The 17,647-nt window shown below is 31.1% G+C and overlaps 1 long non-coding RNA gene across 1 annotated transcript; it reads right to left on the reverse strand.

Moving 5' to 3' along the window:
• Positions 1 to 7,020: 7,020 nt before the first annotated feature.
• On the reverse strand, positions 7,021 to 16,781 carry LOC127707910 (uncharacterized). Its single transcript, XR_007985086.1, has 4 exons — positions 15,587 to 16,781; positions 12,607 to 12,657; positions 11,409 to 11,487; positions 7,021 to 7,554 (listed from the first exon to the last, which is right to left on the reverse strand). It is a non-coding gene; the product is annotated as an uncharacterized LOC127707910 (long non-coding RNA).
• Between the last annotated feature and the right edge of the window lie 866 nt (positions 16,782 to 17,647).

The raw sequence follows: 17,647 nt of genomic DNA on the forward strand, positions 1-17,647 counted from the left end.
ACAGGCACTTAGTATTTGAATTTAAAGAAAAATAGTTTAATATACACTTGCCATGATTTCGTCCGATAAGTTGCTTATGTTAAATCGCGATTACACACATTTGCGGTGGAATTGTTCATCTATGTTTTTTTAAAAGTTGAAATAGATGCTCAAAATACATCTCTGGTTTAAACCATTATATTGTATTGAAATTCTTGCAGTTTCATACTTTTAATTTAACGACAAAATTCACACTTATTTTTATGTTTTAACGAGTATGCTGTAATGAACCAAGGTTAGGAATATGTCTGCCGAGTAGAGACAGATCGGGTGCACCCCACTCCTAAATCCGGCCTCGAGCTCTAGTGACAGATCAAATGATTATGGATCTTGTTTTGTTCATTTACATACACATGGATGATTAATTGAGCCCCGTAATATAATTTGGGTGTCATTTTTTTTCAATTTTATTATTTCTAGGGGTTTCAAAATTTATAATTTAGTATTTTTATGTGTGGTGAGCCAATATATTTGAATTGGGATTCTCTTAATATGTTATTTAACAAAATTTGGGGAGGGTAGTTGAGCTCAATTTTAAGGGATATTTTTCTTCTTCTGACCAGTCTGTGTTTAGCAAATTAAATTTGTTGAGTTATCTCCCTCACCCTATTCTTTTTTATATTTTTACATCGTACGTCACGAAATTCCTACATGTATGTTGCATGAATATCAAGTTTGACATATGTCGTTGCAGCATCGGTTTAGTCAGGGCAAATGAAAGACACTCATAGCAGTTGAATCGGCAGTTAGAATGTATTGTCATGTGCATAACATATAATACGCTGACCATAAATATTTGTATGGTTCTTGTTATGATAGTCAGTGTAAATGTAAGACAATTGATACATGAATATATTTGTCGTTGTCTTATACAGTTGAAGGTAATATATGTGTTAACTTAATATTCTTATTAACCTACCCTACCTTTTACTGAATACATAAAATCCAAACAGAAAAAATACATCAAGATAAATAGTGGCATACTATCGTGCATTCAATATGGATGCTAAAATGGAAAACAATAACACGGAAATATATAAACACAATGTGTGATTTTCAATTGTACATCCACACTGAAAGAGGAAGTTAAGTAACTTCACGAAGACGTTGGATACCGAACAAAACAACAATTGTTCAAACACCTAAGAATTATTATTTGTAGATATACTTTAAATTTACAATTTAACAATTTAGACACTATACGTACAAAGTAGAATAAGAAAAATAGCGACCTCAGAGGAAAATTCTAAACGGAAAGTCCCTAAGCAAATGGCAAAATCAAAAGTTCAAACACATCAAACGAATTGATAGCAACTGTCATATACCTGACTTGGTACATGCATTTTCTTATGTAGAAAATGGTGGATTAAACTTGGTTTTGTTGCTAGCTAAACCTCTCACTTGTATGACAGTCACATACATTTATATAGGCCTGTTATAAGTCCTAATATGTGTACTTAATTTTCTTCTCGGAGAATAGTGAGAGTTTGTAATATTTATATAATTATGTCAAAAGATTTCTTTTTAAGTAATGAACTTTTCAATTTACAAAAATGACATAACGTAGACGTTGATGGCGGGACTTAAGACATACGTATTTCCATACTGGATTGTATATGCTAACTGTAAACTTATGAACCCATACTGTGGTGTCTATTTGGCTGTGCGGGATTTTTAATATAAATTCGAAGCTACGTCTGGTCAGAATGGAGACGTTTAATTTGATGTCTAGAGTAGAGGTAGTCCCATGCTCTCGTCTCAAGCAAAGCATGTGTGACCCTTTCATTTTTTTGGATATATAAAATACTTTTAAGGTACTTGATAAAAAGGAAAGTTGATAGGAATTCTCCCCTCAGAAAAAAAAAAATATTCAGTTTAAACCTAATGTGAAACCGATTGCCGTTCGTCTTCTCCACACTTTTTAAGAATATTTGTGGTTTATTGGTTTTTTGGAATCAATTTATCAATCAATCAAATACGAAACAGGAGTGTATGTTACATGTGTATTGTGCATTTTATTATACTGTATTTGTTATATTTCTATATGGATTTTCTTCAAAACAGTTCATATCGCTTATATAGGATCAAAAGATAATATTATAGAGGTAGTAGACACCTGAATAATTGCTCTTTTTTTGTATTGCCCATATTGTGTTCACACCTTGCATGATCTGTTTCAACATTACAGTCAATATATTCTATATGATCTTCATGTTCGATCATTTCATTGTTTTCCTTTAAATTATATTAATACTTCATGTGTATGTGATACTTACAGGTTGCACTTCTGTAAATGTAGACAATGCAAATTCCCATCGGAACCTTTACAACTAAAACTGTGCCACTTTTACTATGACGTTTCGTAATAAATTATATCCAAGAATGGAAAGTTGATATACACTATAATTTTATTCAAAGATCAAAACATAGGGATGTGCGGCATATTTTCAACATCTATATACCCGAACTTCTAAGAGTTTAAACTTATACTAAAATTCTGTACTACTCATCCCTTCACTTTGTGTCTTCCTCATAATTTTAAATCCGCCGCTACCATGTGTATTTATACTGGTAACATTCCCAAGTTATGTCTTTATGAGATGAAACATAGAGATCATATCTGGGAACCAGTACAAAACAAAATATTTATGAATATTATATATCTCATCAAAAGGGGTGTGGTTTGTGAAACAGCTGTATTTACAAAGTGCAACCTACAAGTATTTAATCACCAAAAAAGTACTATGAAAACAACAAAAAAGTTTAAAATATTCCTTGTGGATTTAGGACCATTTAGAATTCCTAAGGTTTTTGCAAGAAAAACAAGTTATGGTGCTATGTATATGAACTGTGTGAGGTTATATAAGTCTGGTAGAGAATTATTTGACTTTTCGATGTCATACTGCATCTTGATGTACTGATTTTTTTATGTATAAATGTTTCAAATTTTTGTAATAGAGAACTACATTTAGATATAATCGTGCAAGACAAACATTGTATTGTCTTTGGTTTCAAATCTAAGTTTAATGATTACTTCATGGTTGCCTTGGAAGCCAGCAGAGCACCACCTACTAATTACCGTTTTTTCTTTATCATTATTTTAAAAAATACAAAGCAAATGCTTCAATTGTTTATTTATTCACTTCTGTTTTTTTGTAAAATAGAGGTACATTCAATATATAACTGTAAGCATGAGATCCTTAATCGTTGACTAAAATATAGATGGCTATGAAGGAATCGAATATATGTTCCTGAAGAACAACGTCTCGTTCATTCGTATTTTAAATTTACAATCACCTAAAGCAAAACAGTGTCCTAACAAAACCACCGAACCTGAAGGTTAATTCAAAAAGGGAAGTCCATCAGGTATGACAAATTTAAAAGTTCTACTATTTCAAGCAGCGGAACGACAGGAAACAAACTATCGTCCTTTTCCGGTTATGAAGATACAAGCGTACTACGAAATGCTGATGATAGAAATTTAGTCATATGTTTCTAAAACATAGTAGGGATATAACTATATAATAACTATATAATATATTTTTTTCTGAATTTCAGAAGTCTCACGAGAATAATAGGCTATATCAAAATACAATGGGGCGTGTTGATATAGAATAGCATAGTTTTATAAAGTTCGGTAAATATGGATTCGTATCATAGTGTCTTAGGATATATATAACTGTGTTAAGATCTAAAATATATATAGTCATCTGATTTATTAAAAAAATCGAAATCACTCATACGACGATAGGTCTTTAAAATGATGCAATATTCCAAGCTCCAAATAGAAACAAGTCTTCATATTTTGTGAATGCATTTCATATCAAAATAATTCAGTAACATCAAATTCTCCAAACAAAACACATTAAGATATGCCAACAGATAACATCCTGACGAAGTTTCGTCTCTTTGGGCAGGCACATGCATATTTAGATTGATTGGACTTAGATAGTTAACCTTCCTAAAATCAAAGTAATTCCACTTACACATTGTTACAGTTACCAAAGTATCACACTTTTGTAAAATATACACAAATGTTGAAAGTTTTCTCATACGAAATTAACATTATTCGTTTCATTATTTTCCGTGCCGTTTACTATTATAATAGAATAGTGTATCTGAGGAAATGACAAATACCTAAAAGTTGTTGTGAACATTAGTTTTTCTCATAAAAAATGTCATAAAAAATTAAATTACTTTTTATGACTAGTAAGATTAAGAATTCATGATCATAAACTGTGAGTTTCCTATTGCGTAGGATGCTGTGACAGCAGATGTGTCCTGATGGAAACCAAAGTCTTTAGAATTGCAATCTGTGACGTTTCTATTAACCATGGGAAACTATAAATAATTGTAAAGGCTGGTCAATGCAGAGTCATTATAATTTATTCAAATAGATGACATGTATTCATTCAAACTGAAAACCAATGGTCTGAATAATATTTAATCAATAAAACATAGATGGGCGACAGCAAACAACGAGGAACACTTGGAAACAGATGGTTCAGGCATATAAACATTTGTCGCAGTGTATAGATTATTAGGTTCTCAACCCTACCTCTCTTAACCAGGAAGAATGGCATGACTGTCAAATATTAAAAAGAATCGTGAAAGTCAGCTGAAATCAGCTTGTCCATATCGGCACGAAACAAAACAATCACAAAAATTAAAGATAAATGACACACAATACCGATTTTGTCTTTTCATCTTTTTCGGTTTTTGCTATGGCGTTGTCAGTTTATTCTCGACTTATGAGTTTGAATGTCCCTTTAGTATCTTTCGCCTTTTATCATATATAACATGAATAATGTGATCCAATACACAGGTTTTCATTCAATATAAATAATGTACATAAGAAAAATAGACATCACTTTTGTGTTTTGCCCAATATCCCTGAAATGTGGTTTTCTTACGTGTGTAGTACTACAGTTTATTTAACAAAGAATTAATCAGATGCTGCCTTGATGAGAAAATCATATATATTTGGAAATATAAAAATGTCAAACTATAACTATTTCAAGAATCACATCAACAGGTAGCAAGTGGCATGAATATTTTCATAGTTTGTAGATCGTTATAGGCAATATGTGCATTGGATGACAACGGTTATGTAACCTTAATCCTGTCTTTTTATCCTCGAATGGGACATCATCAAATCCGACTGATCATCAGATTTGGTATAATATGCGGAATACGATCTGCTTATGATTCTGGGCTATCTGATATCAATCCCTGGTTGTGTGTGAATTTATGATGTTGTGTCTTTAGTTTAATGTAGTGTTTTGCTGACTACTGTGTATATTATAGTCAGGTTTATTAAATTTGGCATAGTGTTGCCAGATTATCTTAAACTTATAAGTGTCACTTTGGTAATACCCGTCTCTATTGTTTTTACGTTTTCATTATTGCCTGCCTATTTGATTTCTTTTCTCTTTGTGTGTTTTGTGTTTAAACTGAATAGTGACCTAAGGAATTAAAACGCAATATTGAATATACACACAAAGCATTCATACGTTATCGCCTCATACTCAAATGCGAAGATATTATTTGTTCTGCTAGGATCTAAAATGATACAATTACGAATACAGCAAAGATGCTGCGACAATATGGAGATAGAGAAAAAAAAAACAACTATAACATGTGCTGGTTCTACCAGAAACCTTATGCAGGTCTGTGAAATTATATATTTTAAAATAGACAACACTTGGGTCGACCCAACCAAACAACACAAAATTCAAATGATATTTATTACTTTTGTCTGTTTTTTTTTTTTTTTGACATGAAATTATATGGCCTCGTTAGCATCATTTCCTTTTTGGAGGGATTTCAACTGTCCCTATTAAAATTACAAATATAATTTATGTATATAATAATTGGTAAACACCTGATACAAAAACCTTAAATTCAGATAAAAAGCAACTTATTGGTCCCTGTTTGATTGCTGAGGGTTTTTTTTACGGAGAAAATGAAAGCTTTAAAAACATCACATTGATAATAATCATTTACTATCTACTTACTTGTATATCATTACACATATAATTATTAGGACAGCGTATTCCTGTGTATTTTATTATTTTTATTGTTTTAAATAAATAACCTTTATTATAAACAGTATCGTTATTTCATCCCAATTCTTTTCGTTCCTATGTTAACATAAAACCATATTCAACAATATACATTTTGTACCTGCGTCTGTCTTGAGAATCAATCCCAAAACACCATACAGGTCACGAATACAATAAAGCAAATATGTCTCGTAACCACCGAATTACTCACTATTTATAGACATTAAATTGAGAATGGAAATAGGGAATATGTCAAAGAAACAACAACCGACCAAAGAGCAGATAACAGCCGAAGGCCACCAATGGGTCTTCAACGCAACGAGAAAATCCCGCATCCGGAGGGGGTCCTCAGCTGGCCACTAAATAAAATTGTGTACTGGTTCAGTGAAAATGGACGTCACACTAAACTCCAAAACATATTAGTTAACTAAAATAAAAAAAAACATACAAGACTAACAAAGGCCAGAGGCTCATGACTTGGGACAGACGCAAAAACGTGGCGGGGTTAAACATGTTTTGTGAGATCTCAACCCCCCACCACCCCTATATCTCTAGCCAATGTAGAATAAAGAAACACATAGCAATACCTACAGTAAAACTCAGTTTAAAAGAAGTCCGAGTCCAATGTCAGAGTAGGTAACAAAAGAAACTGAGGAAAATGACAATGATACATAAATTAACAAAGGACTACTAGCAGTTACAGACAAGCCAGCTCCAGACCTCAATTACACTGATTGAAAGATTATGTCTTCATCATTGGAATGCATTTTAGCAAGTTGCACTCAAAGATTATTTTCCTACCCTTCTTTTTAAATCTCTATCAGTGGCAATACTGTTGAATCGTACGTAGAAAGAAATAGAAGCTTTTAAAACATAAAGATTTATTATAAAAAAAGTACGAACAAACTGCTACTAGTAAAAGAAAACTAACTATTGTTATTTAAGATAATGTTAGAAGTAAGTGAAATCAAATTAATGGATTCAATCCATGGTGACATGAAAATCTTGCCGTCTTTAAAATATCTACATTACATTTTGAGAGATTTTTACCTATTGTCGATTGTATTGAAACAACCAAAAAAGAAAACAATTAAAAATAATCAAACTAATAGAAACAGTTCATTCTAATTTCAGACTTGTCTTTGCATGATTGTTTAATTTTCATAAGATAATTTGTATAATGACAAAATATTAAGTTTGAGTCACATATGCCCTCTTAGTGTGTTCTTCCTTTTTTATATAAGATGTTATTTCTTTTTTTGTTGATTGTCAAAGTATTACAATATAATCTGGAACATTTGGTTGAAGGGTAGAATATTCATTTATCTGTCCAACGAGTTCCAGATTTAAAGTATGATAGTCTGTATCGACATTTTCTTGAACATTTTCATATTCATGATCAGAGTTGCTAATCGGTGCAGGTTCCATGATTACAACTTTAAACCTGTGCCTACAAAAAATGAACACTAAACAATTGAAACAGCCTTTAAGTTATGAAAATGTGAGAGTTCCCGTACAGTAAAAGTGAAAATGTCCTTTTTTTAAGACAAACATCGTTATAAAAATGCAAATTTCCAAATCTCTAACTCACAGACTTTTATCACTGTATAGTGTACTTTTACTCTTAAATGAATTAACGTAAGCTTTAGTTAGCATTTACTGATTGTGGACACTAATAAGAAAATGTATCGTAAAGTTAAAGGAGGTTCGAGTCCCCGTAGTAATTGAAAAAACGTTCTTAACTGGAGTCCTGAATACAAATATATATTTGTCTGAATATTATTGTTTCAATTTTTATTGGGTAATTTTTTTATCTTATATCTAATACTCTGTCATTCAAACTTTGATGTATAATCATTAATAGTAATACATGTAGTTTAGCTTTTTTACAGAGTTACTTTTGTATCTTATCTATACACAATACAATGGAAAATATCATTTGACGAAATATTACAGATTTTCTAAACTGAAGCAGATTTATAACTTGTTGCGATCGTCTCATCTCATATGTTATACATGTTTTACAAATGTATGTATGAATTAGTTGAGTCGATGGACGCACTTATAGTTTCATCCATACTTATTTCAGTTATGATTTTTTCTTAGTAAGCTTATATATAAAAAGAGGTTATATTATCAAACGCATCTTAATGAGAAAATGATCAAGGCATTTTGCAGTTTGTTGTATTTGCATCATCATATATTAGTTATCTTCTTCGAGGTTGTACAGTTGGGTGCATACAAAGCATTACAGTAGCAAAGCGCACGTTAATACTATGTGCGCTTAATTCGTTTATTTTCCATTTGTTTAAAAAGATGATTTAGTCAAACGTTTGATTCTGCAAGGTTAACGGACCACCCGCTTTTTAAATTTTTCGTGGAGTTCTTTGTTTATCCGTTTAATCGGTGGTTATATGGCAATTTTCCACTTCTATTTTCTGACGTACACTTACAGGCAAACGCATTTTTACGTTTTGCGTAAGCTATTTTTGTAAATTATGCATTCATAACAATACAAAATCAAAAACTGCAATTTCAAAAATTCGCTTCCAATAACATTGCCAATATTACATAAATAAGTATCGGTTCACAGAAATGTTTGAACATATTATGTCAAAATCAAATACATGCACTGCACATGTAAAATGATGTGTAATACAGTACCACACATGTATCATGAGTAAGTGGTCAACATTTGTTATTGTATATTCTACAGGATCATGCTTCAGGAAATAAAAAAAAATACAAATCATAGAATTTTTTTGGGACCATGTAATTATTTTAAAATCCATGCTGTAGCCTATTGCCATGTAGCATCATTCGATCAATACGGAGTATATATCTCCAAGTTGATACGATATTACATGGCTTATATTTCCTATTATGATTTTTCTTGATTTTCCTTTTTCTCACAAGGAAGCTATTAAACCAAGACTTTCAAGTGGTTAAGTTTAAAATCATCCCTTCGTAAATTTTACGGACGCCATCACGAGTTGGTTGACCATTATGAATACGTTTTACAGATGACGACGGATATGTTCCAATTGTCGCAACAACAATCACGTTCCATTTTCACCAAATCTGACATACCGAATTAGATTTATCACTGGGTTTTTTCTACATGAGCAACACCACGGGTTCCACGTGTGGATCAGGATCTGCTTACCCGTCCACATCACCTGTGATCACCCGAGTTTTTGGTGGGATTCGTGTTGTTCCGTCTTCTATGTTAGTTTTCTATGTTGTGTTTTGTGTCCTGTTGTTTGTCTGTTGGTCATTTTTCCTTTTTAGCCATTACATTGTCAGTTTATTTTCGTCTTTATCGTTTTGAATGTCCCTTAAGCATTTTTCGCCACTCGTTTTATTTATCTAAAAAGTTTAATATTGATCAATTTATATAAAGATTCATGTATGTTTTTTATAATTAGCTAATCTAGTTTCAGATTTTGAAAGTATGTACATCAAAACTATATTAAAAGTCTAATTTGAAATTAGAAATTATATTGTCTTAGAGACAGATGAAGTGGTCATGCAGATCAAATTAATGTATTCAACTATATCCAATAATGTTAACAAGTTAAACATGATGTTCAAATACATGCACTTTTCTTTGAGGCAAAAGTAGTTACACGAACAGCATGGTGAATTTGTGCACGTTGTTACAAACTCTTATCTTACACGTATATTCCAACGACATGTGGCAATCAACTTATTTATAGAAAATTGTTAGATGTTTTTTTAAGAACATGTGCAAATGTGAAAGAACAATTCATTTGATGATGAATTTTATGATGACTTCCTTCTGACCTGTTTTTTTTGTGTAGGTATTTCATCTGTCACGTATACCTAACACATTTGAAACTTTACGTGTCAATGATGATTAATATTGTGCGTTTAAATTTGAGAGTACATACTTAATTATAACGCAATGCTGAGAGATTCGTCAATTGTGTCATGTTGTTGATTGGGACAGTCTATTCAGATATTTTCCTTCAATTACGTGAAATTAAACGTTGAAGTGCCGTTGTTCTAGACAAATTATATAATAGTTAAAAAATGGTAACCAGCGTGATATAGATCATGTAGGTATACATATTCTATATATAAGAACGACACATTTTAAAACAAAACACGAGCAGTAAGAAAATCTTTACATAATCTAACCTTTCGTAGATGTTCTTAAAGCTATGTTATAGAATACACGAGTTATCGCTTGAAACACATACTCTATCTTGTTAATCATTTATACCTTGACGTATATTAACGAGAATGCAGTTATTAAATCAAATATTATATAAACATTCTGAAGAGATCTTTGCATGTAAATTTAATTTCAAGTATGGCATGATAACAATGGACAGTTGAACCTTTCTATAGGCTTCAAAGTACAATGAAGTAAAAGGGCAGTAGACGATAAATTCATATTTATCGATTCGACTCAAATTCTTGAATTATTTAAATTACAAATAGTACTATAGGTCTGGAACAATTAACAATGCACGGACTCAATTAAAATGATTCAGCATTTCGTGTGGTTTTTAGAATAGACGTCATCAAATTAACCATCGACATGATATCCGATCTCGAGTAGGTCATATGACCTGATGTGAAAAAAATTAAAGATATAATTACACAGACGACATCGTGCAATCTTATGAGGACGAATTTTACAGGTCTGTTTGATTATTGTTAGAAAATATCTGAATCATCGTTTTTTCTTGTTTCAGTTTTCAATATTGACATTCTTTTCTTATAAATAACAAATCATGATTCGCATATGAGTAACATATCTCCAGCTAAGGTCAAATTGAAGTTTGCGTGAATACGGATTCAAATGAGGTTGTCTTATTGACTTGCGAGACAAAAAACATCAGGGACGTTTTTTTTAGCCTAATTTGACAAAATTTAATGAACAAACTTCTTGTAACGAAATATTTTTTTCCATAATTTCGCTTTTATGAATGTTCGAATCAAAAGAAATCAGACTTTGCATGTTTTGATTTTTTTGTAAACTTCATGAATAATGCCTCTTTTAGAAATGACTGGTTTAATTGAATTACATTGCCACACTGTAAAACTAATTCATCTGAAGCATAAAATTCAACAACATTGAGTTAAAGTGCACATTTTCTATATTTTGTGTACTTACAATAAAATATTGAACCAGTGTAAGTTTTTTTATCTATATTAATCATCGGCTTTTTAAAAATCTGTATTAAATGCATAACCATTAACTAAATTATCGAGCGTAACTAAACGGTCAAAGTCTTTTAAGAATGCTGGAAGCAACAACAACGATCTTACCTTCTGATACAGACTGCTAGAACTATCAATAGTATTAGCAACATTGTCAATGCCACTGCTATTCCAACAAACATACTAACTAAATAAGATATAAAACAGATTATTGCTTTATAATATACGTTAAATAGATATTTAACAGAAAATGTACAGTGTGTTTTTTTCAAACTTCTAATTTGATCAGTATGATACAATTACATGGTATCGATGTGGTTGAACCGACACAACTATCAAATTAACTTTCAGCCAAAATCGTCCATCTGATAAGCAGACCTAGGTCAGCTAGATGTCAAAGCAATACATAAAAGTTTGTCTCTTAAATGTAATTTATTAAATGGTAATTACTTTTGTTTTAAGAATTTATCATAAACTTAGACAAAATGTGAACAAACTTGTATGAAGCTTTTTTAACATGCTCTGTTTAGCATTGAAACATTTATAGAAGCCTTGTTTTAAGTTTTAAGTTTGTAAATTTCATTTGAATATATAATCATTGTTAGATATATGTTTCAAATGCATCTGTCATTTGATATTATCTCTTACAAGATATTTGTATAACATGTCTTTCCATAAATGATTATAAATGATAGTGTGTGTTTTTTCTATTAAATCATTTCTGATATATAATTTGTTTTTGCTTTTTGTTGTTTTCTTTTTACTTTATCGTTGTTTTCTTTTGAAATATTATGTTTTGTCAAATTAAAAAAAAAACTATATTGGGACGATACATTCATGCTCAATAACAGTTTGCACAAATACAATTTATTTTTATATGCAAATTCATTTTTTTTAGTTTGCAGGGAAGAATTATGTACTGCCTTTGGTTTAAAATCAAAGGACATCATTAATAGTTAATTTAAAAGTGAAAAAGAGAGAATGATTATAGTTAATGGGTAATATAACATGTTCACAGATTGAATGTCAATATTGTGTTTTGAATTTTTTATCATTTATTTTTAAATGTGTAGAAATGAACGTTACCAAAAATGCAAATAAATATTATCAGCTCACAATGCATCATTAAATCGTATAAGTATACAAAAAATCGACAAAACTCTTTATTTTATTGCCAGATGGTTTCCTATAATATCAACATACACACATACATGCATATTGTTATGACTATAAACGTAATAAACCGTTTGTAGTCAGCAGTAATAATCATAAAATAATATTTCAATTTATATATATAGCAATGTACCTTTCAATTCCTCTGTTTCATGTTCGTTGGTCTTTGGGATAACAACTGTATCTATAAATTATTTGTTTTCTTATATATATTTTATCATGTTTATATTTGCCAATAATTTTACAAAAGATAAGATAATTATGGAAACATTAATATTAGGAGGCAGTACATTTTGCGTCTAAGGGGACTATGTAAATTCACCAAACGTAACATATTGATGCCATTATTTCTTATCGCAGTTTTTAGACATCAACAGAAAAGTGTTTTTTTGCAAATATGAGTATCAACCAAGCCGGGAAGTTAAATTTAAATGTGACGTCCTTATGGTGTGTCATCATCCTCATTTGAAGACCCGTTTGCCTAAATTAACATAAAGCACATGCGTCGACCAAAAAATGTTTTTATGAACTACGGTACTGCTCTAGTTATTCATCAGCATCTACAAATCAAACTGTGTTTTTCAACCAAAACGTCTATGCTTTTTTAAATAAATAGTTAGAACTTTTGATTCAGAGTCTTTTGGTCTGAGTTTTGACTGTTTCTTTCGGTCTTCTGTTTTGAAATAAAAAGCCTTTTAAAAGACTGTTTTAAATTGAAAGTAAATAAATAACAGAACTTAAACAGTGAAAATGATAACAGGTCTGTGTCGGTTTATTTGAAAGATACAATCAAATGAAAATTTTGCGGGAAATTATTTTTCTGTTTTTTTTCCAATATTTAACATTGGTACCTTTTTTCTTTAAAGAAAACTACGAAAATATAACAAGGATTGTATGAAATTTTCAAAAATAGCTTTTTCAACGATATATAATAAAATGATAAAAACAAAAGAAGGGGTTAACGTTCAATATTTTATTGGCACTACATGGATTAAACTTAAAGTTTCGAAATATCTGACAAAAAGTTAAGAACATTAATAGAGAGCATTCATAGGATTGACGACAACTTGAACATTCTCAAAGCGACATAACTTTGATAAAAAGTATAACAAAAATACCAAACTCCGAGGTAAATTCAAAAAAGGAGAAGTCAACAAAAACTGACAAAATCAAACGTTAGACTAAATCAACCAATAGAACGAATGGAAACACATTTGTTTACATATACCATTATCATGATTATTCTCCATGCGTTCTGGACAAAAGCATTGAAATATTTTGTTGGTAAAATTACATTAACATTTGCAATCAAAAAAATATTAAAAATAACAAAATTATGAATAAAGAAGTAAACGATATTTCAGTTTCACACAGTAAGTCTTTACAAAAAATACGATTTCTTGTGACGCATAAATATTTTTTTTTTAATTATTTGGAGATAAAACTTTACGTATAAATTGAATGAATGCGCGGATCGAGTGGGCCGATAGAATGCTGTAAATTTTTAAAGGTTAAATCGAATTAAAGTAAATAGATCTTAGAGTTAAAAATAGATATCTAGGTTTGATATTGAATTTAATAGTAAATATGAGTTTATACTATAAACAATAAATAATGTATTCTTGTTTCGCTAAGCTTTAGTTTTTAACATTTGCTTTGCTATATTGTTACTTTTTGTGCTTAGTTGCTTTTTGATTTAAACAAGCACGCAGTTTACGTTTTTGTGTAGTTTATGTTACCAACACAAGTATTGTTTTAATGATAAATAATAGACATTGGTAGGAGACAGCTTACGAGAACATGTACTATAATTTAAAGTCTGGGTATAGCTGTAATTGAGACAAGTAATTGCTATGGTATCCATATCATATATTTTGCTACTAGATGCATATGTATGCAGCTACATAAGTTTGCATGTTAATGAATTACGAACATTAGTTTTAATTATTATTACTTAGTAAAACAGATTTATCTTTCTATAACTTATAAGTACATTTATATTTTACAGGGCTGTATTTACATATCCATTATAGTTACTTCGTTTCGTCTGAATAAAAGTTACAGAACCCTAGATTGCAGTTATTCATTTATTACTAAAAACCTGAAGAATCCGGCTTTTACATATATAAAACTGATATATTGTTAAGTCATGAATTTCATTCTGCATCACTTCCCAAAATAGCAAGAGCAAGTGCATTGACAGGTTTAGCGTCTCATGATATACATGCATCATCTGTCATAAAAGTCAAAAAGTCGTAACCTTAGCTTCACGTGTTTAGTTCTTATATATCCCTAGCTTCCAAATGTTTCTGTTCTTCTACAATTACTAACGCCCATAGATTACCCAACTATATACACAAAACCATAGGCTAGTAAATGCTAATAAATAACAAACTAAAGTTTCAAATTGAATACCCACACGACAGTGCCATGCACTGAGTTTAATTGCACATTTTGATTCATAATATCATGCCGACAAAATATAGTCAGTAATTTATAAATACTACTGAAATCAAAACATTAAATATAACATCAAATAAATTCACATAAGCAAGATAAAAATTTTAACTGTGAAACACGTCTGTTCGAGTAGGCCCTGTCGTGCTGAATGGTTATATCCCATGAAGCGCGGGAAAACAAATAACGGTCTATGGGCAGACAATTAGAAGAAATTAATTTCAATCTAAATCAATTCCTTAAAACGGTTGAAATTACATGTCTTGTACAATTACTAACTCCCAAAGACTACCCACTCTATACACATAACCACAGCCTCGTAAATTCTAATAATAACCAAACTTAAGTTTTAAATTGAATACCCACACGACAGTGCCATGTGCTGAACTACAAAGAACGGGCAATACAATTATACAATTTTCATCTTGCTTATAGAATTTAATTCACTTTGAAAAGAGTCAATATCAGTTCATAAACCTAAATTTTCAGAAACAATTAATCTATCTTTTAAAGAGTCTTGAATATAACCGTCCTTGGCGGTCTTTGAACGCCATCTACCACGTCTTTTAAAAAATCGATCGGAAATGCCTAAATTAGCGCAAGTTGTAGCTCCACAAGAACAATAACTGTGCAGTCCATATTTCTTAATATCTTACCCAAAATGTTGAAAAGCTCCAATGAATAATTCTCTCATACGTGTGTAAGACAGAGGTTTATTATCCTTCCGAAGTTTCTAAAAAATAAATTCTTCTGAATCCGGCGAAATATCAGCCCACAAAAAATACAACTTTAAATTCTTTACTGGACACATGTATCAATCCATACAGGCTATTACTACAGAATTGCCATCACGATAAATATTGGTTTTACTTTTCGGAATAAATATAGATACATAACCTAATTCAAACCTAATATCACATTTCCGTATATTTAATAGCTCGGACACTCTCAAAAGTCCTGAATAAACAAATAAACACGCGCAAATAATACGCTATGACATAACATTATATTCCTTAAATAAAGAACTATACATTATAGATAGGAGCTCAGGAGTAACTGGTTCCTTTTTCTCAGTTCGTGTAGCTTTTCATTGATACATTGATGTTGAATGTTGAGCAAAAATATCAACATGGTGATAAGCTGAGTGAACATCAAACTTAAACATAGAATAATTAAATTTAATATGCTGTTGAGCAGTCCTCATATCCTCAAATTTAACGCTCTGTTTCCATAAATGTTTATTAACCGCTCTCAAATCAAGTATCAATCTTTTCCTTGAATTAGATTGAACTGGTACAGTAAGAGGATTAACAACAAAAGGTCGTTTGTCACACTAAACTATTAAACCTCTATGTAATAAATCCTGAATAGCTGTATGTACAAAATCGGAATTATTTAAAGCTGATAAATTGTTATATAAATACGTAGACGGAGAAATAGAATGAAATGGTATCTTATAACCATCTCTTATATTGTCAATAATATAGTCATACACTTTAAGCACCAATATTTATCCAAAATTGGAAATTTTCCTTCAGCTTACCCTTAACAATAATATTAGTACCATCTTGCTCATATTCGAAATAGTCATGTGCAAAAGTTGGTGCATACAAATTTTCTGAAGAACTTGTCTCTAAATTATACTCATCTTTTACAAAATCAGTTTCTTTTGTGTGATGCTGCTGTTTTGTTGTTTTTGGAAGGGGTAGTTAACTCTCCAGTGCCTGTAGGACCCACAGTTGAAGCATGGTCCCCGTTGAAATTTTCCAGCGTACTAGTCTTGGGCATACTGGAAACCTCCATACCAAGACGGCTGGCCCCTCAAAAGGGCTGTTGAGGATTGAAACTAGGGTTAGCGTTGGCAAGAATTTGCCGTTGTTTAGCTGCTGGTTTATTCTTTGCCTTTTTCTTCCTAATGACCCTGTTTTCAGCCTTGATATTCTTGAATTCATCTTCTGACTCACTAGCAATTGGGTTTGCCTCGTACTGGCGAGTGGTATCCCATCCTCCATCAGAAGTATCCGCGATCTTTGTTAACTTGTTTCTATGTTTAAGCCTCTCAGTACATGATGCAACAATATCTCTAACGTATTCCAACTTTGCCATTGTCAATAGCCCAAAGAGCTTCAAGATTTTCAGTGTTACAATTGAACTGTATTTTGTTACCTTCAGAACGCCACTTGTAATGAGAGTCCGACTTCAATTTCTTGACCTGAGACTTCATACATTGGTTTGTGCCATGGATTTCGTCGTGCAAACTATTTACTTTTCACTGATTTTGGTGTCCACAAGAACTTCAATTTACTGCTTCTAAAACTGTCCGCAAAGATATTTTTCAGAGGGTTTATCTGAATCCATGTTTGCTATTAACTGTGAAACACGGCTATTCGAGTCGGCCCTGTCGTGATGAATGGTTATATACCATGAAGCGTGAGAAAACAAATAACGGTCTATGGGCAGACAACTAGAAGAAATTAATTTCAAGTGAAGTGTTATTTTTCATTACTAGTATTTGGTATAGATATAGATTTGGTATGTGAGCTAGGTAGTCCTGTTTTTACAAACAAGACATCACATACTGTTTTAACTGATAATAAGTCCGTAAATTTAGATATGACCATATAAACTAATTTGTTCTTTGAGTAAAATTGCTCAGAAAGGTTTCGAATGTAACAATGCACCAAATATTACGTCTCTCAGAACTACAAATGGTTTTA

This window comes from Mytilus californianus, unplaced genomic scaffold (genome assembly GCF_021869535.1).
Source record: "Mytilus californianus isolate M0D057914Y unplaced genomic scaffold, xbMytCali1.0.p SCAF_7, whole genome shotgun sequence".
In the NCBI taxonomy this organism is placed as follows: domain Eukaryota; kingdom Metazoa; phylum Mollusca; class Bivalvia; order Mytilida; family Mytilidae; genus Mytilus; species Mytilus californianus.